Genomic DNA, 27,864 nt, shown 5'->3' with positions numbered 1-27,864 from the left:
ACAGAGAATTAATGGGTAAGCCTCTTCCAGAGAAGTAATGGGTCCAAATAAAGGATTATTTTCTGTTCTAGAGTAAGATGTGCTGGAAAGTCTGCCTAGGACTTACAAGTTACGAGAGGCCAAGGGATGCTCTGTTGCCCTTCATTTCCCTTTATAAATGGTAGGCATTACCTATTCCATAGTATATTTTGTTTGGGTGAGTTTCAATTAACTTGCTTTTTTCAGTACATTAATTTCTATATCAAGATGATTCACACATAGTAGTACTACACACCATTCCCATTTAGAGTGACAACTGTTCCCTGCTAAAAGATCTTGGACTAATTGATTCTGAGATTGGGTGGGATTTAGTTTTGTCTGTCTTGGTAAGTGTGAGAGTCTAAATTGTGGGAAGGAGATTGAGCCACATATATGTTGATTAGAATAGAGGACTCTGGTAGCCATCAGTGTTTTTCAACAAATATTTTTCACTTCCCTTCTTTCAGATACCCTTGAAAGTTAGCTGAGGCCTTGTGACTGGCTTTGGCCAATGCTCGTGTTGCACTCTGGGCCAAAGCTTATCATAACCAATATGCATATCAATGTATACCTTCCAATTGTTTCAGAAATTGAGAAAAAATGAGTTGAGATAAAACCCACAGCCGTGCTTCCTTTGTGACAATGATATGCAGATGCTCACAATCCTCTTCCACTGAATCAAATTGGATATGTGGCATGAGCAAGAAAAGAAATGCTTCCATTACCTTAATCTACTTAGATTTGGGTGTTTGTTTTATATTGCTACAACGTATTCTATTTCAAGGGCAGTGAATATCATACAAAGTATTTTTTTCTAATTATTTTAATGTTCTCTTATCCTGTGGTCACTTCTAATTATGGAATATTCTAAAATTTCACTAAGCATTCACATTTCTGTATATTAATGTATGAACTAGCAGCTTCTGGTACAAAACTAATGTTAATTGTATACAAATTGATTTAAAGCCAAAAAGAAAGCATAATAAACACTTCAGCAAAATTATATTCCTATCTCTAAGACACTCACTTTATTCACTTCTCTTCGATGTTTTGTAAACTTGTTCAGATTAATTTTGTAGACTTTTTCAGCAAGAGAATGAGAAAAAAGCTCTTGAAATTTTTGTACTAAACTGGAAGTTATACATGTTAACTTGGTTTAATAATAAATTGCTGTGTTGGCCTATATGTCAGTGAAACAAATAATGCCTTTTGGCACCCTGAAGTGCAAATCCCAACAGAATAAAGTCAAGTTTCTGTATCTTTTCCTAAATTGATATTTTTGTCATTCCATACTACAGTGATTCTTACTACTCTTTTCTTTTTCTCTTCATTTTATTCTAACTTTGTTTTCAATTTTACTACTATCATGCTTAAGTGACTTTTACATTACGGTTGCTTTTAAATTGTCCCCAGATTATTTGTTTCGATTAATTTACAATATACTTATGTAACCCAACATGTAAACCATATGGTTTACAAAACACTTAAACATTCAGTTGCTGTAAACAATATAAAATATTTCCCATTGGAGGCCAAGGTAACTGAAACAATTTATTATTACCAGTTTAGATTAAGAAAGTTTGAAAAGTGTGGTCTATTATGCTGTTATTTTAGTTTTCATATATTATGAAATGAACCAGATATATTTAAATATCATAGATATATTTAATTTTCATATATGTATGAAATAAATCAGTATGACTTAATGTAAAATAGTATTATTCATGTTTTAAATTTGCATAAATTAAGGCTATAATAGAAATGTTTTAGTTACAAATGATCAAAACTCAATTCAAACCTGCTTTAGTTAAAATGATTATTATTCTTTTTAATCTCATTCAAATCCAGGTGTCCCAAAATATATCAATAGGAATCAGTCCCTAACTCTTTCCATGGTTTACTCTGTGTTGACTTCATTCTCAAGTTAGTTCTTTAGATGTGGTGCCAAAAGTAGCTGACAACTACATGACTGTGTGGCTAGTTTCATGTCAAGAGCAGAGGACATCAGTGACTAAAAGGCTGGTAACATATACGACATGCACACAGCGGACAAAGAGATGATTCACATCTGAGGCAACACAATGTGAGGTTTCATCACACTGCTCAGAATAGTGCTGAATTAAAACTTAAAAATTGTTTAATACTAGAATTTTCCAATTAATATTTTGGGGCTATGGTGAAACCGTGGACAGTGAAACCACACATAAGGGAGAACTACTATATGTAATATGTAAACTAAAACCTGCTGCTTTATTAATTGTTCAATTCCTCACTGTATTCAAGAGTAAAACTATGGCTTAGAGCTTCAAAACATTAAAATCGAATTATTCTGATCAAGTAAGCTTGTGCTGCAAGTTAAAGATTCAAGATGAATTAAAAATATGCTCTACTAAAGTCAGATATAAAATTTGAGTTAAAATAGTTATTTTTAATGCTGAAAAAATAATGAATAATGAATTAAACATTATGAAACTAAACTTAACCTAAAGTCAGTATTTTCTTTAAAACCTTGTTCTCTGAGATTAAAAGAAAGAATTACTAACTAATTTTTAATATATTTACTTGAAGAAAATCATTCTATTCCTTGGAGAAAATTTTATTTTCAAAATTATTAATAGCAAGTACAAATGTAACCCTATTATCAATGGCTGTGAAAATTGTGTATGTGAGATTGGCATATTTTTCAACTGGATCAGTGTCTTCTAATAACCAGTGAAATACCTAGAAGATAATAAATTACATCTTTTTTTTTTTGAGATGGGGTCTTGCTCACTATAACCTTGACCTCCTAGGCTTAAGTGGCCCTCCTGTCTTGGCCTCCCAAAGTGCTAAGATTACAGGGGTGAGCCACCATATCCAGCCATAAATTGCATCTTGATAGCTCATTGTATATACAGTGGAAGGCAAATATTAGAGAAACTAGAATCCTCTTGTCAGCATTTACTTTCTAGAAATATAGATTTATTGTCAATCAAGAGGATTAAGTTCATTTTGTATATAAGATAGTACTAGGTGCTGCAGCAAAAGATATAAATAAATAAACAAGTACCGGTATTCCCTTCTTTTTATGAGTTTCTAATCTGATAGATAAAATAAACGCCACACGATAAGACTTGCAAAGAAACATCCTGGATAGCAAAGAAAGAAAAGAGCATCATGTTGATAAAATCAGATATTGTAAATCAGGAATTTTGGTGAAAGGAGCTGAGTTTGATTTTTATTTTTATTTTATATTTTATTTTGTATTTTTATGGGAACATGAACAGAAGATGGAAAGGAGGTTTTATTTTACATGTATTATCACCATTGTCAGTGTACCCTCCTTTTTTTTCCTTTACTTTTTTTAGCATCTCCATCAATTATGTCACTTATTTAACTTTTCTGTCCCTATACCACACACACACACACACACACACACACACACACACACACTTTTTAAAGTTTTAACTGAGGGACAACTGTCTCTTTCCTCTTTTACATCAAGCTTCCTGCCATCAAAGTGCTCAATATCTGGGAAAAGATAACAGCATTTAGATGACCAATGTAAATCAATTTAAATATTTTTTGTCTATCTAAATGGTGGAAATTTTTATCCATGCTAAAATACAGTGGTTTAGGAATAAAGACACAGAGGCCTTACTGTATGATAGTTAGAAATGTAACTTTTTACAGGCTTTAAAATGTTTTTGTAAAGAACCAAGTAAGAGTTTCAATACCATACTCATGTATTTCATATATTTATGTTGGAGCACTAAGAATAAATAAGCAAATATAATATTTAGTGCTGTAATGAGAACAAATGTCAAAGTTAGTGCTTAAATTGTGTGGTTACTTTGTTTAAGATGTTTAAGATGGCTTCTGATATGGTTTGGCTACATTCCCACCCAAATCTCTCAACTTGAAATGTATCTACCAGTATCCACACATGTACTGGGAGGAACCCAAGAGAAAGTAATTTAATCATAGGGCGTGTCTTTCCCATACTGTTCTCATGATAGTGAATAACCATGATGGGTTTTTGATCATCATGAGATCTGATGGCTTTGTCAGAGGTTTTCGCTTTTGCTTCTTCCTCATTTTTCTCTTGCCACCGCCACGTAAGAGGTGCCTTTTGCTTCCTGCCATGATTCTGAGGCTTCCCTGGCCATGTGGAACTGTAAGTGCAATTAAACCTCTTTTTTTCCCAGTTTTTGGTATGTCTTTATCAGCAGCATGAAAACAAACTAATACAGTAAATTGAAAAAATACCCGAAACTGTGGAAGCGACTTTGGAACTAGGTAACAGGAAGAGGTTGGAACAGCATGGAGGGCTCAGAAGAAGTCAGGAAAATGTGGGAAAGTTTGGAACTTCCTAGAGACTTGTTGAATGGCTTTGACCAAAATGTTGATAGTGATATGAACAATAAGGTCTGGGCTGGGGTGGTCTCAGATGGAGATGAGGAACTTGTTGGGATCTGGAGCAAAGGTGACTCTTGTTATGTTTTAGCAAAGAGACTGGTGGCATTTTGGCCCTGCCCTAGAGATTTGTGGAACCTTGAACTTGAGAGAGGTGATTTAGGGCATCTGGCAGAGGAAATTTCTAAGCAGCAACATTCAAAAGGTTAATTGTGTACTGTTAAAAGCATTCAATTTTAAAATGGAAACAGTACAAAAGTTGAGAAAATTTGCAGGGTGATGCTGCAGTAGAAAAAAAAGACCAGACATTTTTTGAGGAGGAACCTAATGTTAATCCCCAAGACCATGTCTCCAGGCAATGTCAGACACCTTCACAGCAGTCCCTCCCATTACAGGTCCAGAGTCCCAGGTGGAAAGAGTGGTTTTGTGGGCCCGGCCCAGGGTCCCTGTGCTGTGTGCAGCCTAGGGACTTGGTGCCCTGTGTCCCAGCTGCTTCAGCCATGGCTGAAAGGGGCCCAGGTAGTGCTCAGGCTATGACTTCAGAGGGTGGAAGCTCCAAACTTTGGCAGCTTCCATGTGGTATGAGCCTGCAGATACACAGAAGTCAAGAATTAAGGTTTGGGAATCCCTGCCTAGATTTCAGAAGATGTATGGAAATGCCTGGATGCCCAGGCAAAAGTTTTGCTGCAGGGGCAAGGTCCTCATGGAGAACCTCTGCTAGGGCAGTGTGAAAAGGAAATGTGGGATTGAAGCCCCCACATAGAGTCCATACTGGGACACTGCCTAGTGGAGCTGTGAGAGGAGGGCCACCGTCCTCCATATCTCAGAATGGTAGATCCACTGGCAGCTTGTATCATGCACCTGGAAAAGCCACAGACAATGCCAGCCTGTGAAAGCAGCATCCAGTAAGGAGGCTGTACCCTGCAAAGCCACAGGGACGGAGCTGTTCAAGACCATGGGAATCCACCTTTTGCATCAGTATGACCTGGATGTGAGACCTGTTTGCATCAGTATGACCTGGATGTGAGACCTGGAGTCAAAGGAGATCATTTTGGATATTTAAAATTTGACTGCCTCACTGGATTTTGGACTTGCATGGGCCTGTAACCCCTTTATTTGGCCAGTTTCTCCCATTTGGAACAGCTGTATTTACCCAATACCTGTACCCCATTGTATCTAGGAAGTAACTAGCTTGTTTTTGATTTTACAAGCTCACAGGCAGAGGAGACTTGCCTTGTCGTGGATGTAACTTCAGATCCTAGACTTTTGGGTAACGCTGAAATGAGTTAAGACTTTGGGGATTGTTGGGAAGGCATGATTGGTTTTGAAATGCTAGGACATGAAATTTGGAGGGGCCAGAGGTGGCACGATATGGTTTGGTTGTGTTTCCACCCAAATCTCAACTCGAGTTGTGTCTCTTAGAATTCTCATGTGTTGTGGGAGGGACCCACGGGGAAGTAATTTAATCATGGGGGCCAGTTTTTCCCATGCTATTCTCATGATAGTGAATAAGTCTCACAAGAATGGGTTTATCAGGGGGTTCCACTTTTGCTTCTTCCTAATTTTTCTCTTGCCATCGCCATGTAAGAAGTGACTTTCACCTCCCTTCATGGTTCTGAGGCCTCCCCAGCCACGTGGAACTGTAAGTCCAATTAAACCTCTTTTGGTTCCCAACTTCAGGTGTGTCTTTATTAGCAGCATGAAAACTAATACAGCTTCTATGAGGAGGTAACATATGATTTGAAACCTGAATAGAAATAAATAATTCAATTGTGTATTATTTGTTTATCTGAGCAAGCTCATATTTCATCTTCAAGCACTCAAATTTATTTCCCAAGCTTCTGACTCTTTCATACAGATGAAGTCACTCAACTTACCAGAGAGAAGAGACACTTCTTCTCTTTGCAGTTATTCCATTATTATTCTTTACATACAGTTATTATTGCAACTAATTTTCCATTGGACAGATTTCATACTGTACTGGGAACAATAAAATTATGACTTGGTGACAGACTTACTTTATTACCAAGGTATGTTGTACCTCTCCATTAATTTCATTGTTTCTCTTCTTTCTGTCTGTCATTTTTCAGGAAGTAAACAAAACTGATGCTTTCAATTGCAAGCATAATTAAGAAAAATAAATGTTTAAAAAACAACAACCATAAAAACACTAGAAGGAAACCTAGGCAAAACCATTCAGGACATAGGCGTAGGCAAGGACTTTATGACCAAAACACCAAAAGCATTGGCAACAAAAGCCAAAATAGACAAATGGGACCTAATCAAACTCCACAGCTTCTGCACGGCAAAAGAAACAGTCAATAGAGTGAATCAGCAACCAACAGAATGGGAAAAAATTTTTGCAGCCTACCCGTCTGACAAAGGGCTGATATCCAGAATTTACAATGAACTAAAAAAGATTTACAAGAAAAAAACAAACAAGCCCATTCAAAAATGGGCGAAGGATATGAAGATACTTTACAAAAGAAGACATACATGAGGCCAACAAACATATGAAAAAATGCTCATCATCACTGGTCATTAGAGAAATGCAAATCAAAACTACATTGAGATACCATCTCACGCCAGTTAGAATGGCGATCATTAAAAAATCTGGAGACAACAGATGCTGGAGAGGATGTGGAGAAATAGGAACACTTTTACACTGTTGGTGGGAGTGTAAATTAGTTCAACCACTGTGGAAAACAGTGTGGTGATTCCTCAAGGACCTAGAAATAGAAATTCCATTTGACCCAGCAATCCCATTACTGGGCATATATCCAAAGGATTATAAATCGTTCTACTATAAGGACACATGCACACGAATGTTCATTGCAGCACAGTTTACAATAGCAAAGACCTGGAACCAGCCCAAATGCCCATCGATGATAGACTGGACAGGAAAAATGTGGCACATATACACCATGGAATATTATGCAGCCATTAAAAAGGAGGAGTTCACATCCTTCGTAGGGACATGGATGAACCTGGAAAACATCATTCTCAGCAAACTGACACAAGAACACAAAATCAAACACCACATGTTCTCACTCATAGGCGGGTGTTGAACAAGGAGAACACATGGACACAGGGAGGGGAGCACTATACACGGGGGTCTATTGGGGGGGAGGGGGGATAGTGGGGGGGGTAGGGAGTTGGGGAGGGATAGCATGGGGAGAAATGCCAGATATAGGTGACAGGGAGGGAGGCAGCAAATCATACTGCCACATGTGCACCTGTGCAACAACCTTGCATGTTATTCACATGTACCCCAAAACCTAAAATGCAATAAAAAAAAAAAAAAAACCAACAACATTAACAACAACAAAAAAACCTGCTTCTCAAAGATTCCTCAGGTCCTGGCAGTCCAAATTTCAAAAACTGTTTAACGCCTTACCACTCAGTATCAAATTAAGGACATGGAATATCAACAATGATTTATCTTGTTTTTAGAATCTTCCAAAATCTGTTCCTTAGGTTATCTCTATCATAATCTTAATCCTAAGAACAGTAAAGCTTGTGTCAACAAACATATGTCCAAATTTTTTTAAAAATGGGAAAACCATTAAAGAAAACAGTAAAACAGTACAGTTTTTGTGTGTGTGTTTCTGCACAAAACATTTTAAGGACAAGAGATCAAATAATCACATTGTGGTAGATATTAAGTAGGTCTAACAACACAAATTTTGGGGTCTCTACGAGCAACCTGAAATGTTCTTGAGGTGTGATAAGCCAGAGGGAAAACAGAAAAGCTCATACTAAATAGAAAAGAATTAATTAGGAGTAAAATAGGACTGGAAAGAGAAATTACACACTGGGAAAAGGTTAAAGAAAGGATACATTTTGAAAATCTATTCTCTGAAGCATCTAAAAGTGCAATAAAATCATCGAAACTGAGACTAAAAAGAAATATGAGATGTTTGAAGTCTGCACAATCAAAATGAGACTTAAGATTTCTTGAAACATATGCATAATGCTAAGTGAATCTTGTATTATCACTTTCTATGTGGCAAGCATTATGCTAGGAACATTCAAATGCATACTTATCTAGCACTTAGAACCCCTAGAAATATTAATTATAATTGTGTCTCAGAGAATTTACACAAATTTCTCAAGTATTCATAGGTGGTAAGGAGTAGAAGCAAGATAGAAGAGTAGATCTCTTTTTCTCTAGAGTTAATGGTCTTTCTGCCGTATCCTGTTGTCTTTTAGTGATATACCCCTCATTCTGAGTACAACCCAAGCCAATTTGAACCTGTCAGTCAATTCCTAAGCTTTCATTTGTGCCAGACCCAGTGGTCATCAGGTAAACTGATAAATATGACTATACAGTCAATATCTCTCTATAGTCCTCATTTAAAATATTCACTTAGAAGTCATATATACTCCCATCAACCTTGGCTTTGGATAAGGAAACTTCAAAGGGGTGGTAGCAGGGTGAAGGTAAGAGGAACCACCTAAGTAATACATATTCTGAGCAAATTATTCAGTAAGAAAAAAACATACTAATAAGTGGTTATAAAAAACATCTTGGCTTAAATGATTACATGAGTTTTAGTCCCTGTAATTCCTTAAATCTTTTCTACAATGAGAGTAAGATATTTGGGAAGAATTGCACTTAAATTTAAAACAAAACACCAAAAACAAAAGCTTTGGCACATCACTCTTCATATTTGCAATAGGGAAAGCAAATGACATGGACATGTCATTTAAATAGGCAACAATCTAAATATCTGATTAAACATAGAAAAATACACATCTAGTAAGTAGTTGGATCAAGACCACATGTGTTTGTGTACATGTGTATGTGTGTTTGAAAGTTCAAATTTGCTACATATGCTATGTGTGTATCTCATTAATCACTGCTTACTCAAAAAGGAATCACACTCTTTTATTTGAATAAAAGCCCTTTAATTTCAATTCCTATTTTCTTAACTCCAGATAAGTATATTTTCATTTACTCTCTTATTTGCATTGGATCTAAATGTTTTCACAAGAAGTAATTTAAGAATGAAAATGCAGCAGTATTAAAAGATATGCTGCAGAACACAATAAGTCATAGTTGATGATACGTGCTAAAAATAACATATCAAACAACTAATACACCTGAAAAAACACGCAAAACACAAGATTTTGAGGCATGATAGGAGTGAAAATAAACTATTCACAACATAATACTATTGTCTGGTAATTATAGTTTAAATAATTGGACCAAATTCTTGGCAAGAGCAATAAAATGGATTAAGTAAAATAAATAACACCATTTATTTTGGGTTATATAATTCTGCCATTGTGTTATAAAGGCTTATTAGGTAATCAGATGTAGCAGTAAAGTGATCCATTGTTCAATTTTTCTGGGAATCAAACTTTTTTTATTTATTTTGCCTTCTAATCAAAATAATGGTGAATTTTATTTAAATAATGTTCTTTGTGTACATACATTATGCTCTAGATGGTAGAGTATTACAATATTCTCTATATGTTCTCAGTTACCTGACCAAATGGTATTTCTTGCCCGTACGTAAACTCAACTGCAAGGACAGCCTAAGAGGTTGGTAGCTGGAAATTATAATTGGCAAAATACTGGGGTTACGGGGACCCTGCAGTGGACTAAGGGACTTACACCTAGGTCTGCACTGAACCTTCATGTTAGCCACAATGAAGTTTCTACCCCACAGGGTTACCAACAAATTGCAAAAAACTATAAATGGTGAACAAATGATGTGTTAAATGATGTAAATGCTATTGAAAACAATAAGAAATCTTTGAGATACGTTCCACTTCAGGTTTATAAAAAAGCCTGAAAGGTGAATTATATTTGTTGCTTTTTCTAGAGCTGAATAGTTAAATCTGGCTATAAAAGTGATTAAATAATTGCCTTTGCAGACACCTCCATTGCATGAAGAATAGCATTTCATTCTGGATAAAAGTAGAGAATATTGATTTTTATTGCTATGTCTGTCCTTAGAAAGAGAGTGGATGGAGTTATAAAACATTTTGTGAGCTTGTATGTTATACTTTCTTGTGAAATCCCTGTATATTTTTGTCCTATATGAGAAATACATTATCTTAAAACTTAGAAAGAAGGCAGATACTCCTCCTAATGGTCTTTCCACTTTCTTCAGGTCATGAAGAGGATGATGACATTGTCTTACAGACCTTTATATGATACTCACAGCTATCTAATATAGAATGATTTGTATTTCCATGTAGAGAAGTGTATGCTTGCAGATGATAAATAACATCTCCAAAGTCATATGGTTTGGAAATTCCAAAGCCAGGTTTTAAACCTATGCCTATTTGACCATAAACACCATGATCATAAACAATATGATACTGCCTTTAATACTCTATAAACACTATGATCATAAATAATACTGTCTTGAATACCTATGTGCCACGTAAAATTTGTCACCCCATTATATACTCACAGTCAGCATTTGTAAAATAGATGCTCAATAATTGTTTATTAAATTGAGTTTGAGCATGTTGGCTCACACCTGCAATCCCAGCTACTCAGGAGGCTGAGGCTGAGCTTAGGAATTCAAGACCATCCTGGGCAACATAGTGAAACCTCATCTCTACACATTTTTTTTCTAAAGAAAATTAGCCAGGGTGGTGGCTCCTGTCTGTAGTCCCAGCTACTGAAGAGGCAGAGGTGGGAGCATTGCTTGAGTCTGGGAGGTCAAGGTCATGACTGCATTGAGTCATGATCACACAACTGCACTCCACCCTGGGCAACACAGCTATATGCTCTCTCAAAAAACAAACAAACAAAAAAGAATGAATGAATAAATGAATGAATGGAATCTGTTTTGTACATTTATGTGTTTTTATGAAAGAATCTGATATTTGGTAAAATTTCCTACAGCAGTGCTTTGCCATAGAAAAGATGTTTAACAAAATATTCAGTGAATGAATAAAGGGGAAAAAAATAAAATGTTTAAAAGGTTTGTGTTGTTTTCATGGCAGCCTTGTGCCTCTCAAGTGTTGGCTGTCAGCTCCTTTATTTTAGCATTTAGTTTTAACAATTAGGGCACGGTTAGATGCATGTAACAGAATGTCCAAAAATAATGGCTAAAGTCATGAAGACATACATTTTAAGTAAGCACTCAAAAATGTGTTCAAATGCCTGAAGTCTTTCTTTACTCTCTGCCATTGTCAATGTGTTAGCATAGTTGCTGTTGTCTGTAAACTTGTCAAAGCATAGTTAGAATATGGCTCCATGCATCATTAACCTTATTGAACCATGTTCAATATACAAAGAAGGGAAAGTGTTTTTCTTCTTTACATCCAGATTAAAATAACATTTCATAATTTCCACCTACTGCTGAATACCAAAGATCCCCTCTGATATCAACTGACAAAACCTAGATTATATACACATTCTAAACCACACTCTAGCTGCAAGGATTGGGATCACTAGGCATGGTAAAGAGCAAGCATTATGCTCTGTGACTAGAGGAAAGGGAATGATTTTCTCTTAAGATTTTTTTTTTTTAACTAGAAGAAAAGTGGGGCAGAAGGAATAAATAACTTTTGGTAGTCAATTATCAATGTCCATTTCATTTTAATTCAACTTGTCCATTTTATTTCACAAAGAAATAGGACATTGCTTTGGTAAGTTTACCTGGAGTACAGTGGTGCCATCTTGGGTCACTGAAACCTCTGCCTCCTGGATTCAAGTGATTCTCCTGCCTCAGTCTCCTGAGTAGCTGGGATTTCCGGTGCGTGCCAACACACCTGGCTAATTTTTGTATTTTTTAGTAGAGACAGGGTTTCGCCATACTGGCCTGGCTGGTCTCAAACTCCTGGCCTCAAATGATCCGCCCGCCTTGGCCTCACAAAGTGCTCGGATTACAGGCATGAGCTACCATGTCTGGCCAGTAGTCCCCACTTTAAATTCATCTTAAAAATTACATTATAAATGGGTGAAAGTGTTTTCTGCATCTATTAGATGATCATGAAGATTTTGTTTGTAATTTTATTTATGTGGAGAATCACATTTATTTTTTTGCAGATGTTGAACCAACGTTGGACCCCAGAATAAAGCCTCCTGATTATGGTGAATTAACTTTTTGATGTGTTGCAAGATTCAGTTTGCTAGTATTTTGTTGAGAATTTTTGCATCTATGTTCGTTACAGATACTGGGGTGAAGTTTTCTTTTTTCATTGTGTCTCTGCTGGATTTTGGTATCAGAATGATGTAGGCTTCATAGAACAAGTTAAAGAATCCTACACAGCCATAAAAAAAAAATGAAGTCATGTTTTTTACAGCAACACTGATGCAGCTGGAGTCCATTATCCAAAGCAAACTAATGCAGAAACATAAAAGCACATATCATTTATTCTCACTTGTAACTGGGAGCTAAATATTGGGTACACATGGACATAAAGATAGCAACAATAGACTCTGGGATTTACTAGAGGTGGGAGAAAGGGACAGAGGCAATGGCTAAAAAACTATCTATTGGGCGGTATGCTCAATACTTGGGTGATGGGTTCAGTTCTACCCCAAACTTCAGCATCATATAATATACCTTTGTAACAAACCTGCACATGTATCCAGATTGTAAAATAAATGAAAAAAAATGGAAATAAACAAATGAATGACAGCTGCAGGCTGAAACTGTTTTTGTTACTCTACTACATTTAACAACCTATCACGTTTTCCCAACATAACTTCTTATATTATGTTAACATAGAACAAATTTAAGTTGTAGATCAGGCAACTGGGTCAAATGAAACTACAAAACACAATTTGTAAAGTCAAACAGATACCCACTGACTTCCACAAACTAAAAGCTTTTTTGTTAACATTGTAGCTGTGGGAGGGAGCAGGGACATCTTGAACACACTCCCAATTACCCAATCCGAGGTACTTGGCCACTCTTACTCTGAAGAATGGGGAAAGGGGCCACCAGGCATGGTTAGCTTACCATTGGAATAAATATGGTAGACTCAAAGAGTTTTGCAGAGAATGATTTATTAGGCAGAGAGAGGAAAGAGAGAGGAGAGAGAGAGAGAGAGAGATCCCATGCTGTTGTGGGAGGGGAATCCAGAGGGGATATCCATATAGGTAAGGAGCAGTGGAGTTTTAACCCTAGAGTTATTCCCTCCTCATTCATGTTCTCGTCCAATGAGAGGAGTTCTTTCAAACTTCCTCTGTAGTGATTGATCTTTGACTCTGATACCGGATTGGCTGTTTGGTCCACAGCAGAGTCCCCTCCTCCCAGAGCTTTCAACAGGCTTTTTGGACAAAGAAGCCCACCTGGATTCCTCTACCTAGCCCGGGCATAGGAAACTCAGATAAAGAACTCTACGTTCCCAGATGGGAACATGGATGGAGGCGTGGCTCTTTGAAACTCATGCTTTTGTAACCACGCCCCTCATGAACCCAGGAAGAGTTTTTTTTCCTTAACACAGTCCCTCAACACTACCCTTAATCCAACAGAAACTTGACAAGCAAAGTACATTATTCAGTAATGGTACATGTGAAACCTTGGAGAGTTCAGCTAAGTAAAAATTATACACCCAGCTGGCTGGTGTTCATGCAGTTATTCCACTTCCCATACAACTACGGCTAAAGCCCATCCTTTCTGTGCTCTACCGTTCTACCTGCATATGGATCAAAAGCCACTCACATTGCTAGCCACCATGGACAGCTACCCTGGAGTTTATTTTATTTGCAAACTTTCTAATGCCACCTGCTTCAGAAATAGTTACGGCAGAAATTGGCTTAGCTATAATACAGTTAAAATGTACAAAGTACTTCCAACTTGTGCCAAAGACAGGGGTGGGGTAAAGTAGAGAGTCATGGAACATTAGTCATTTCCTTCTGTACGACAATGAGATGACCAAGTGTGGGCTACACAAAACAATTTTATTTCCACAGCTGGACTCCTTGGCAGCATCTTGCCAACACAGTTCCTTGTCACAGCAGTTTCCCAGAACATTCAAACATGTTTACTTTTGCCTTAGGCTGCTGTGCAACTTGCCGCTAGTTTGTTCTCCACTCACCTTTTCTTTCTCTGCGGGAGACAAAGAGGGATTATCCAAGAGACTGGACTCAAGCTCAGCTGGACAAAAGAGTTCTTGGATACTTGGAAAATAAATGATTCCTCCATCTATTTTTAATCAAAAAGATCATATCATACTTACATCCAAACTTTGTAGTCCTTATTAAAAAACTTTTGGAAATGTCTTTTACTTTAGCAGCAGAATTGCTTATTCGATATCACAAATCTTTTCAACTGAAAATATCTGGAAGACTATTAGGGATAATACATGCACATATAAACAAGGTAAAATTAATCATTCCTCAAACAAGAAAGTTTTTAGAATCTTTTATCTGATTTGTCCTATTCTGAATTCCCCTTGGCTCAGAGCGGGAAAAGTGGGTTAGTGGACAAAAACAATCTTTGAAACTGACCCAAAGTGTCACTCCTCTCCACCCCACCTAGCGGTCACTTCGGAGAATGTACACATTCTGATGACTGAACGTCATACTTACAGGGTTATTATGTTCTTTCTGCCTTAAAGACTATTTTATTAATGAATAAATTACAGATTCTTAAGAAAGATATAAAAGGCTCTAGGTGATATGGCTCTTACAGCACGTCCTGCCAAGGTAGTCTCTATATGTTTTAGCTATTCCAAACAGCTAGCAGTTCCCCTGGGAAAGGAACAAAATTCGTATACCCCTAAGCCTTACGTGCATCCTTCCCCAGTCGACTCCTTTACAAGGTTAACTCCATTTCACATAACAACTCTGCTCAAAGGTAATCACAACCAGAAAAATCTTCCCTCATGTCCTTCAGTGAGGAGAAAGCATACCACATTTACATTTCTATAGCACCCTGGTATGGTCCTAAATTCTGTTATTGTACTTTTCCTATTTGTATGTTTATCTTTCCCACCAGACTCTAATTATCTTGAAAACAAAAGCTGTTTATTGCCTTTACATGCTCTCATTGTCTAAAGCAGAATCTGGAAGACTGCATGCCTACAAATCTGTCTGAAATAATAAAAGATGAAACTAACTCTTGCATTTGCTTATGCAAGAGAAGTAGTTGAAACAGAAAATGCTTGTGTCCGTCAATATTCATGTTTCTCTTGTGCTTCCTGGTAATAAAGCCTCTCTATGGGTAACAGGACCATTAGACTAAATTCAAGCAATAGAATCTCCAGCCTGACTGTAAAATCTCTAGCAGGATTCTTCTGCTCTTTATATGCTTATCAGCCACCTAGAGGTCAATGATCCAAAATCAATGTCAGACATACAAGAAGAAAGAACCACGATTTTCTGAATGAGTCAGTGTTAACAGTCTAGACTCCAAGTGACTTAGTGGAAGGAGCCTAGGTTCCTCAAAGATGTGGTGGAATAGAGCCCCATGCTGATTTGTTTATTTGGGCCATGATGTGATAAAAACAAACATTCATTATGTTATGATGTTGAGACTTGAGATTTGTTTCAGAAGTGAGACTTAAAAATTAATAAAAGATTTTTCAGACACTGTAACAACATAGGAAAGTTAATTTTATATAAGAGAGAAAAATATCTTTTTATACTACAATTTTACCTTTATTACATTCCTTAATCACTTACCCTCACTCTACATTTTAATTTCGGAATTATGTGTTCCATCAATGACCTCTCTGTGAAGCGTTTGGTAGATTGAACGGAATTGGGAAACCTCTCCAGTAGCATAAATACAATATTGTTTTATAAGTCTTTGCCCTAATTTATGCTTTACAATGAGACAGGGAGGCAAAAGGATGTTTGTCTACATCACCTGTTGATAGCAGTGTTACGTTTTTTGCTCCATTAGGGTAGAGAAATCATTATATTAAAGGAAGAAAAAGAAATACACTATTTTAGCTTCTTACCTATAAAATATCTACCTGCCGTACTGCCAATGTTTTTCATGGCATTCTTATTTCACTAGCTTTATGTGTACATGTTTTTTATGAGGCTTTCTTCTGGGATGTGAGGGTCAGGAAAATGAAGACAAAGTTTGCCTTCTACTCTCAGCAAGCTAATTATGTGAGCTCTCGTCATACATCTGCTTTTTTTCCCTCAAAGGCACTCTTGTTTACTTTGTTTTTTCTAAATTTTTGTAAAGCGATTCCAGTTTTTTTTTTTTTACATAAAATAACTAGCTTGTAGATGATTTAACACATAGTTTCCATCCTCATTCTGGAAGAGTGGGATGTATTGCTCTCTGGGGACATTCTCCACTTCAATCTCACTTCATCCACTCATCTTCTCTCTCCCACAATGGGTGAGATCATCACTTGGAGAGATGCTACTGATAGCATTGTGTTGTCTGAACAAACGGCATGGAGGTAGCAAACACTGAGCATTGTTGTATCAACCACTAACATTTCAACACCATGTGAGAAGGAGGAAATAAAGATGGGCCACCCTATCATCCCAGTACCTTCCAAATAGCATCATGAATGCTTGCTTACTCAAACCACACAGCATTTTCCTATGTCAGGCTAGGATACAAGCTCTTTCAGAGACAGACTTTAAGAAACTACTTGTTTAAAGCAGTATGTACTCAAAACAGGCAGTAAAATAAGGTTTTTTGTTTGTTTGTTTGTGTTTTGAGACAGAGTCTCACTCTGTCACCCAGGTTGAAGTGCAGTGGTGCGATCTTGGCTCACTGCACTCTCCATCTCCCGGGTTCAAGTGATTCTCCTCCCTCAGCCTCCTGAGTAGCTGGGATTACAGGCATGCACCACCAAGCCCTGACAATTTTTGTATTTTTAATAGAGATGGGATTTCACCATGTTGGTCAGGCTGGTCTCAAACTCCTGACCTCAGGTGGTCCCCCCACCTCAGCCTCCCAGAGTGCTGGGATTACAAGCGTGAAACATCACACTCAGCATAAAATAAGTTATAAAAGTTATTATATATATATAAATGGCCTCTGTCTATCTATGGTGGCATACATATAATATATATTATACATATATATATACACACACACATACACACACAAATATATACACACACATATATTTACATTTTTTTAATGTGGCTTTCTTCTGGGATGATATATATATTTGCCACCATAGATAGAAGCCATTTACCACCTCTATTATTAGTGGCCTAGTTCAAGTCATTGATCCAGCTCTCCTCTGCAGAGAAGAAAATGTAATATTTTTTTCTTACCCATTGCGAGGTTTATGGCTGGGACTTCTATAATAAAAGACAGATTAACAAGAGAAAAGCATGAAAATTTGTTAACATAAATTGTACGTGACACAAGTACCTTCAGAATTGAAAACCTAAAGAAACAGGGAAAACCATATATTTCTATGATTAAGTTTGATGAAGAGTGGATGGTCATATAGAAGTATAATTGAACAAGACAGGGTACAATGTAACAGTAATAAACTTGGGGAATTTAGCAAAGCCTGTTTGTTTGTTAAATTGTTTTTTGGGTGTGTCTGTGTCTTTATCTCTTTCCTCTCTGAAATCAGGATCTTATGACTCACTTAATGGGAAAGTTAAATAATTATTTTATTATCTGCTTCAGGGGAGAATGACAGGAGAAAGCCCAAGAGACTTCTTCTTCTGCTGTTTTTACAAATGTCAAGCTGATATATTTCAGGGTAGTGAGTCCTGAACCCAGTCACCTCTATTATTTCAAGTGTTTCCTAACTGGTTTTCCAACTCCTATTCTAGTTTCCTACATTCTATTTTAGAAGCAAAAAAGGTAGAAAAAATGTCATACCTTTTCTCACCCATCATAAAGGTCACTCATGGCCAACACTTGTATTAAAAAAAAGACAAGTAAACAGGAGAAAAGCATAACAAATTTATTTAGTTAAAGTTTTATGTGATATGGGAAGCTTCAGAAATGAAGATCCAAAAAAATGCAGGGAAAACCCTATTTTTATGCACAGATTGGATGAAGAATGGGCAGCCATGTAGACATGTGCTTGGACAAAGGGTTTGACCTAATGGTAATGAACTTAGTGGAGGAAACCCAGCTAAGCTTGTTAGTTTAAATTCCTCATGGCCTTTTTATACAGCATTCCTTCCTCTGGATATAGAGGAGGACCCCTATGGAATGAGGGTTTTATGACCTACCGTCAGACAAGGTAGGGCAGAAAATTTCTTTATGTTCAGCTCCTCTACAGAAAAGTGTGGAGGGGTGGAGTAATATTTATAGACTTTGTGGCTTTCTTTGAGAGAGAAGGCTTATAGCTTCTATGATCTACCTTGGGGAAGACAAATTCTGGTTTCTATGACTCATGCAAGGGAGAAAGAGCAGTGGGAGAGAGGAGGGCAGGAAAAGGTCAGAATGACTTTGCTTCTGAGGCCTTCCAATCTTCTTTAGTTCAAAGGACTCAGCATGCCAATGCCATACTTTGGAGTATCATTATCTGAGCCCCAACAATTTCAACATAGCCTCCAGAGTGTTCTTGTTAAAATATAAGTTAAATCACACAATTTCTTTGTGTGAAACTCTGCAATAACCTTCTGTATTAGTTTCCTATTGCTGCTATAACACCAGAAACATGATGGCTCAAAGCTACACAAATTAATTCTATAGTGTTTTAGTACATTGTCACATGCTGTAAAGAATGACCTGAGACTGGGTAAATTATAAAGAACAGAGGTTTAATTGGCTTACAGTTCCCCAGGCTAAATAGGAAGCATGGCTGGGGAGGCCTCAGGAAATTTACAATCATGGCAGAAAGTGAAGAGGAAGCAGGTACACTTATATGGCTGGAGCAGAAGGAAGAGAGCAAAGGGAGAGGTGCTACTTTTAAAGAACCAGATCTCATGAGAATTTATTCACTGTTATGAGAACAGCAAGAAGGAAGTCCATCCCCATGATTCAATCACCTCCCACCCCTCCTCCAATATTGAGGATTGCAATTCGACATGAGAGGGTGGGACACAAATCCAAACCATATTATATAGTCTCAGGGTTCTGGAGGCTAGAAGTCTAAAACGAGTTTTATGGAGCAAACATCAAGGTGTCAACTGCATTCTTCTGGAAGCTAGTGGAGAATACTTTTCCTTGCCTTTTCTCTGACCTTCTCCTGTCTCCCCTGCCTCAATCCTGTTCTACCCCACGGCTAGCTACAGGAACTAGAATCTGTCTTCCCCAAAATGGCTGATAGAAATCAGAACTTCTTTTCTCCAAAGAAAGCCAACAAAAAACTAAAAATACTACTCTAATTTTCCTTCTGCCTTTCTGTGTAAAAACCGGCCATAAAGAAATTATCATACTTATCCTGTTTCACTGTAGGTCATGAGACCCCCAATTCAGACAGGGCCATGCCTCACACTCAGAGAAAAGGAATGATGCTCAGAGAGGCCAAGAAGAATGTAGACAGATGGGCCTTGCTGTGTTTCGCCACTCAATCTATTAACATTAGATTACGCCCTTTTGAGCCAATCCTATATCTACATCGTTGTTGGTACATTGTTAAACCTAAGGACAAAAGTAGATAACTTCCTACTGTATCTTTGGATCTTCACGTAAGGCTCCCATATATACACATCAAATAAGCTTGTATGCCTTCTTTTCCTATTTAATCAATCCACCTTTTCTCAGTGATTCCTCGGTGAGCTTGAGGGGACAACAGCCGTGGCTCCTATACTAGCTCATAAGAGTCACATGCATTTTTTGGCTTGTGGCCCCTTCCTCCCTCTTCAAATAAATCTAATACTTACTTTTTTAGTCAAATCTCTTACTAATATTGACTATCTTTTCTTTTCATAATAGCTCTTATGATTATATTATGTCCACTCAGAAAACTCAGGACAATCTCTCATTTCAAGACCCTTAACTTAATAACATTTTCAATTTTCCTTTTCTTATATGAGGTGATCTATTCACAGGTTCTAGGGACTAGACTATTGACATCTTTTGAAACCACTGTTCTATATAATATACTTCCTCATCTCAGTCAAATTAAAAACATTAAAACTGTCCTTCAATATTTTTGAGCCTACAATAGTCCTGGCAAACACATGTCTTAACATATCGATGTGGACACTGTAAAAGGAAAAAGGATAAACTATTCAAAAAACGATGCTAGACAAAATATAGAATTAGACTCCCACCTGATGACATACAAAAGCATCAACTGAGACGGTATAAAGATCACTTTATAACTCAGTGTAAAGAAGAAAATCATGACAAACCTTAGCCTAAGAGAAGATATTTGCAACACAAATAACTGACAAAGAATTAGTATCTAGAATGAATAAAAATATTCCTATGGATACAATACCAAAAAAAAAACAAATGGGCAAAAACTATGAACAGGTATCTCAGAGAAAGGAAAATAAACAAATAACCAATAGAAATATGAAAAGTTGCAGTGAGATTAGGGAGGAGCACATGCTGGATTCAATATTACCAGAACTTTTCAGTTCTTAGGTTTGAAGGTTGGTACCCAGATGTGTGTGTGTGTGTGTGTAAAACTGTGCATATATACACACTTACATACACATATATATACACACATATTTATATACACACACATACATACACAAATGCATATATATATCTATACATATATATGTATGTAATATATTATATGTAATAAATAATTTAAATAGATACAAGACCATTCCTGTAGTCATGAGAATGGTTTGGGGATGATAATATTAAAAATAACAAAGTATATCTGGGTGAATATGTTACTGGAGAAAGGTATTCAGGTTACCAGTGGTGAATCAGTATTGGCCTACAGCAACCTCAATTCATGCCTCCTTAGAAAAAAGAATTTTCTAAGGTAGAAAAAGAAACCAAGGCAAATTTCAGAGTAGGAGTGCAAGTTTATTTAAAAAGGCTTTAGAACAGGAAAGACAGGAAAGTACGCTTGAAAGAAGGTATATATGAAGGTCAAGTGCAGTGTTTAACCTTGATCCTAGGACTTTGTAGGCTGGCCCCCTTCCCATGATTCTTCCCCTAGGGTGGGCTGCCCACATGCACACTGCCCTTTTTGCCCTTGGGAGGTGAGCATGTGCAGTGTGCACATGCTCACTGAAGGCTTTCTTCCCTTTTCCAGTGGTGTGTCCCCAGAAGGTCATGCTTTACTATTTTGTCTCTAAATGTGCACACCCAGGAAGTTGCTTCTCCCTGGCATCTGCATTCAATTAACACTTCAGTGCAACAGGTGTGGACCTTAAGGAAATAGTCAAACCATCATCCAACATTCCTGGTGGATGGGGGAGAGCCCTCTCCTGCCCTGCTTATGCCTGTCTAACTACCTGTAACAAATATAGTGGTTATAATGGTAGTGAAATTGAGATGATTAATAGATTTGAGAAATATTTTGGAGACAACATTGTTTAGGAGGAGATTGAATGCAGATATTGATGGTGGGAATATATTTAATTTGGCCTCCAGACTTTTGCTGGAACAGCTGGTTTTATTAATGCATTAATTTAACTGAGATTTAGTATCATCTAAAATATTTCCTCCACAGAGATATATTTTTATCCCTATCAAAGAGGACTCTGCCCACCTCTAGGTTTACTTGTAATTTACCTCATCCTGTTTTACTTTCTATACACACTTATCACTGTTTGAAATCACCTTATTTACTTAGTTGTAAACATGTTTATTGACTTTCATTTCCTGCTTGAATGTAAGTTTCCTGACCAGAGGACCCCTACTTGTCTTGTTAAATACTATATTACAAGCACCTGACAAAGAGAATGCCCTACAGGAAGAGCTCAATAAATATTTAAATGAAAGCAAGAAGAAAAAGAGATGAGTAGTGAGAAAGAAAGAAAAATAAGGCAGCAGCCAGCAAGGATGGAAGGACAGATGAACCAAAGAAAGGAAGAAATGAAGGAAGGAAGAGAGATAGGAGAAAGTGGGAATATAAGTAAAAGATTAGAGAAAGTTTCAGTGCAAACATACAAGAGAACTATAACAGGCACAGAGTAATTGCACTACTCTGTTGGGGCTCAAAAACCAATACCCCCAAAATATGGCATTTTGGCACGCTGATCTAAAGAAGTCTCAAGGTCTCACTGAATTCCCCTGCCTCTACCACCCCCAACATCTCTGCCAAAGAGGCCGAAGCTCCTTTATCTGACTGAGATCTAGACCCACAGAGGAAAACAATTGTTCTTCCTTCCCATTTCTGATATTGATTGCAGAGAAAGACCAAGGTGTGACCACACCTAAGTAAACCTTTTACAAATATAATGATGGTCTGGTCTGGAGGGACTATTTAAATTCCAAAGAAAATCATTAACAAGTTAATCTCTGTTCACTATCCAGTCATTCTACCTAGCAATCATTTATTTCTCCTCAATAGAATTCTTCTTTTCCTCCCTCCTATAATCTGTTTTACTAGAATCCAAGCCCACATTCTTTCTGTAAACTAAAAATGGTGTCTAAGTCTCTGTAACTCATTGAGAAGTTGGGTTTTCATTCTGAAGGCTGAACAAAAAGCCTGTATACATGTTACATTATACATGTATACACATTAAATACATTTGTATGGTTTTTGTCCTATTGGTCAATCTGCCTCATGCCAGTGAATTTTCAGTGAACAACTAGGGGGCCAATGGCCATGCTCTCCACAATTCTTTAAAAGAGTTAAAGTATATTCCATGGTGTGTATGTTTGTGCTCCCAGGCACACATGGATGTAGATGTGTGAATAAATAGTAAACAACTAATAACATATTCATAACTTACTTGTATTTGAATCACCCTAACCAATTTGTTAAGTTATATTTACATGTAAAATATGAATCTACCCTGGAATCATGATACAAGTTGGCCACAATGATCAAAGCAAAGTCTGGCACTAAAATAAAAGGAGATTAGTTCATCAAATGAGATTCATGCAAATCAGGGATCTTACCCAGGCTTTTCTAATAATTACCAGGATACAAGTAATCATAAGGCATAAGCAAGCAGGTTTCCTAGATATTCTGGGACATTAAGACTCACAATATTTTGTAGCCACCAACGTAAATATACAAGGTCTTTGTTGCATTACATTAACTGTGGTAGAGATAATAATGATTGTGCTACCACATATCAAAATTAAAATTACAGTAAAACTCTCCATTTCTTCCCAACAGAAAGGCTTTTAGCAGGTATCACATGTTCTGAGAGACTGGGTGGTAATTAGGAAATCTTTGGCATATTAAATTGTCACGAGTGGTGCAAGATTAGAGATAACCAGGTCTATAGGAAATTGTTATGAGTGGTATAAGATTAGAGATAACCAGGTCCACACATGTTTGTGTTCTTTCACAATGTCAGGCTTCTATGCTATTTCAGTCACAAAAGGCACAAGGTACATGGAATTCTCAAGGAGGCAAATCTCCTTAGTACTTCCAATTCACTCAGTAGTCAGAGCCACAGGCACACAGGCTCTAGCCACTCCACGAGTCTATTAGCAGTGGTGAATATTTACAGGTCTGCAGCAACTTGATTCTTGCTTCCTTGGAGGAAGGAATTCATTCAAGGGGCGTAAGGCAGAGAGACAAGGGCAAGTTTTAGAGCAGTAGTGAAAGTTTACTCAAAAGTTTTAGAGCAGGAATGAAAGGAAATAAAATATATTTGGAAGGGGGACAAGTGGGTAACTGGAGAGATTCAAGTGCATGGTTTGACCTTTGACTTGGGGTTTTATATGTTGGCTGCTTATTACCAGCTTTAGATGTTTTCTGTCTATTGGGAAAAACAATGCTGGTGAGGATGTGAAGAAAAGGGAACCCTCATACACTGTTGGTGGGAATAGAAATTAGTATACCACTGTGGAGAACAGTTTGGAGGTCCCTCAAAAAACTAAAAATTAGGCTACCATATGATATAACAATCCCACTGCTGGGTATATACCCAAAATACAGGAAATCAGTATATACTATCAAAGAGATATCTGCACTCCTGTGTTTGTTTCAGCACTATTTACAATCGCTAAGATTCTGAAGCAGCCTAAGTGTCCATCAGCCGATGAATGGATAAAGAAAATGTGGTCCATATAAACAATGCAGAACTATTCAGCCATAAAAAAAGAATGAGATCCAGTTACTTGCAACAACACCAATGAAACTGGAAATCATTATGTTAAATGAAATAAGCCAGACATAGGAAGACAAACATTGCATGTTCCCACTTATTTGTGGGATCTAAAAATCAAAACAGTTGAACTCATGAACACAGAGAGTAGAAGAACCGTTACCAGAGGCTGGAAAGGGTAATAGGGGGCTGAAGGGAAGGTGGGGATGGCCAGTGAGTATAAAAAAAATAGTTAGAAAGATGAATAGTACATACTATTCAATCCACACAACAGGATGGCTATAGTCGTTAATAACTGCACATTTTAAAATAACTAAAATAGTAGAATTGGATTGTTTCTAATGCAAAGGATAAATGTTTGAGGTGAGGGATACTCCATTCTTCAAAATGTGTTTATTTCACATTGCACACCTGTATCAAAACATCTCATGTACCCCACAAATATATACATCTGTTATGTGCCCACAAAAAATTTAAAAACAATAAAAATAGATAAACAAGTTAAAGACACAAACAATACTTGATGAGGACGTTTCAACAGGATTCCTACATTGAGAACATTGTCAGGGCTCAGATCATAACACACCAAACTATGGCACATTGGCAATCAAAAAAGCTACAGAAGCAGGAAGGCCACTCTGACCTTCCCTGACTCTTCTGTGTGAAGCATGGTCATAGAGAATCCTTCTCTGATATATCTCACCTGAATGTAGGTAATAAGACCCTCATTACAGAGGGGTTTTGCCCTATACTTGTAGGGAAAGAATTCTACACAGGGAGGACAAGAAAAATCTGAACAAACAGGCCTTGCCAAGTTATCCTCAGTTTATTATCATTAGGTCATACCCCTTTTGTTGTCCAATTAATTTCTACAATTTCTACATGACTGTCCACTATTCATTTAATGTAAGTGTAAAAATAGACAATTTTCCCTGTGATGTTGGGTCTTCAATTCTGAAGTCTGTCATGTCACATAAAACTTTGTTAAATACACTTATTATGCTTTTCTCTTATTAATCTGTCTTTTGTTATATGGGTGTCAGCCATGACACTCATGATGGATAAGGAAAACATGTTACTTTTTTCCCCTAAAGGGTCATTTTGCCAAAGCTCAAACAGACTTCTTCATCTCTAAGTTGCTTGCTTATTAGCAGGTTCTGTAAGAAATTTTAGCTAATTTTTTTACAGTGATGAGATGTGCTTTTTGGTTGTTTCAGACTGTGAGTTTCAATAACCTGACCAGTTCTAAAATTTTGCACAGACTTATCAGCTACTCTCTATTAGCCAAGTTGGTAATTAAAGTTCTTACCTCCCTCTGAGAAAGCAACAATCATGTTCTCATTTATGTAGTGCCCTAACTTGCACTTAATGGGTAGGAAGTCCAAGTCCCACCTCACTAGATAAGACGATTTCCTTAAGAAAATAGCACTGTGGCAAAAGGTAAATGCATATTGTGCTTCATTCCACAAAAATATAAATTGTGCCTAGCTGGACTCTAAGAGTTGCACTGGAAAGCAGACATTAGTGACTCTACAAACCGTCCTTGGCCTACTGTACTCTGTTACTCTTTTACATTTCAGATACAGCTAAGACATTTGGAGCAATCACTTTGTTTCATCCTTGATTATCTTTTATTGACTCCAGAAAGAATTTGTTTTGTGTGTTGGCTACAGAAGACTTTTTCTTTTAACTTTTATTTTAGGTCCAAGTGTTCATGTGCAGATTTGCTATATAGGTAAATTCATGTCATGGGGGTTTGCTGTACAGATATCATTGCCCAGATATTAAATCTAATACTCATTAGTTAATTTCCTGATCCTCTTCCTCCTCCTACCCTCCACCCTCCAGTAGATACCCATGTCTGTTGTTCCTCTCTCTGTGTCCATGATTCTCATCATTTAGCTCCCACTTATATGTGAGAATATGTGGCATTTGGCTTTCTGTTCCTACAAGTTTGCTACTAGGGATAATGGCTTCCAGTTCTATCCATGTTCCTACAAAAGACACAATCTCATTCTTTTTTATGGCTGCATAGTATTCCATGGTGTATATATACCCCATTTTCTTTATCTGGTCTATCACTGTTGGGCATTTAGGTTGATTCCATGTCTTTGCTATTGTGAATAGTGCCACAATGAACATACATTTATGATAGAGTGATTTACATTTCTTTGGGTATATACCTAGTAGTAGGATTGCTGGATCCAATGGTAGTTCTGTTTGTAAGTCCTTGAAGAATCACCACACTGTTTTCCAGAATGGTTGAATTAATTTACACTATCACCAACAGTATATAAGCATTCCTTCTGCTCCACAGCCTGGCCAGCACCTATAATTTTTTGACTTTTTAATAATAGCCATCCTGACTAGTGTGAGATTGTACCACATTGTGGTTTTGGTTTACATTTCTCTAATGATCAGTGATATTAAGCTTTTCTTCATGTGTTTATTGGCCACACATGTTTTCCTTTGCAAAGAAAGAAATTGGGCATGTCCTTTGCCCAATTTTAAGTGAGCTGTTCTTTTCTTGTAGATTTAAGATCCTAATAGATGCTGGAAATTAGACATTTCCTAGATGCAGAATTTGCAAAAATTTTCTGCCATATTGCAGGCTGTTTGTTTACTCTGTTGATAGGTTATTTTGCTGTGCAGAAGCTCTTTAGTTTAATTAGATACCATTTGTAAATTTTTGTTTTTGTTGCAATTGCTTTTGGTGTTTTACAGAAGAGTTTTAAAGAGGGAGTTAGAGGAATTCGAAACTTCAGACTCAACCTTTTTCTCAATCAGAACAATGATTTACTAGTGTTTCCCTGGAATTTTCTTTTGCTTAACATTTAATATAAAGATGGCTTGGGCAATTCCAAAGCTTCTCATTTAGCATGGCCAGTTGAAGTGTAAAAAGAGTGGAGTTGGTTTATATCCCCAGTAGAAAGGATAAGGGCCACATGCCTATTTGAGTATAATATCCATCTCAATTATGTACCCAGAGTAAGGGAAGATAAGAACTGAATAAGCTCTTCAGTCATACTTTCTAATTCCTAACCTCATGCCTGCCTTTGTTTCCTCTACCATGATATCTCCTCATCTACACTGTTTTGCTTTCTGGTCTACGATAGCACAACTATACCTTTCATATGCATTAAAGCACATTCAACATACATCATATCTATGGATACTAAGAAGTTTCATATATCTTCTTTGGGCCAAATCATTGCATATAGCCTAAGATCTCCTGCCAGGTGTTTCACAAACAGACTACTTTAATGGAAAGAATACATCCATCCTTCTGTTTATATACTTTCTGTTCTAAGTTACAGCACTCGTAAGTAGGTCTTGATAGAAAAGAACAAATTTACTACAGCAATTTAAAAGGCTGTGGGGAGTGGATCAGGTTCAGCTCACTCACATGCAAAACGTTA

Source organism: Aotus nancymaae, unplaced genomic scaffold (genome assembly GCF_030222135.1).
Source record: "Aotus nancymaae isolate 86718 unplaced genomic scaffold, 86718_ANA_hifiasm-v0.15.2.pri h1tg000059l, whole genome shotgun sequence".
Lineage (NCBI taxonomy): Eukaryota > Metazoa > Chordata > Mammalia > Primates > Aotidae > Aotus > Aotus nancymaae.
The sequence above is the reverse complement of the archived record's forward strand: the minus strand, read 5'-3'. Positions refer to the sequence as shown.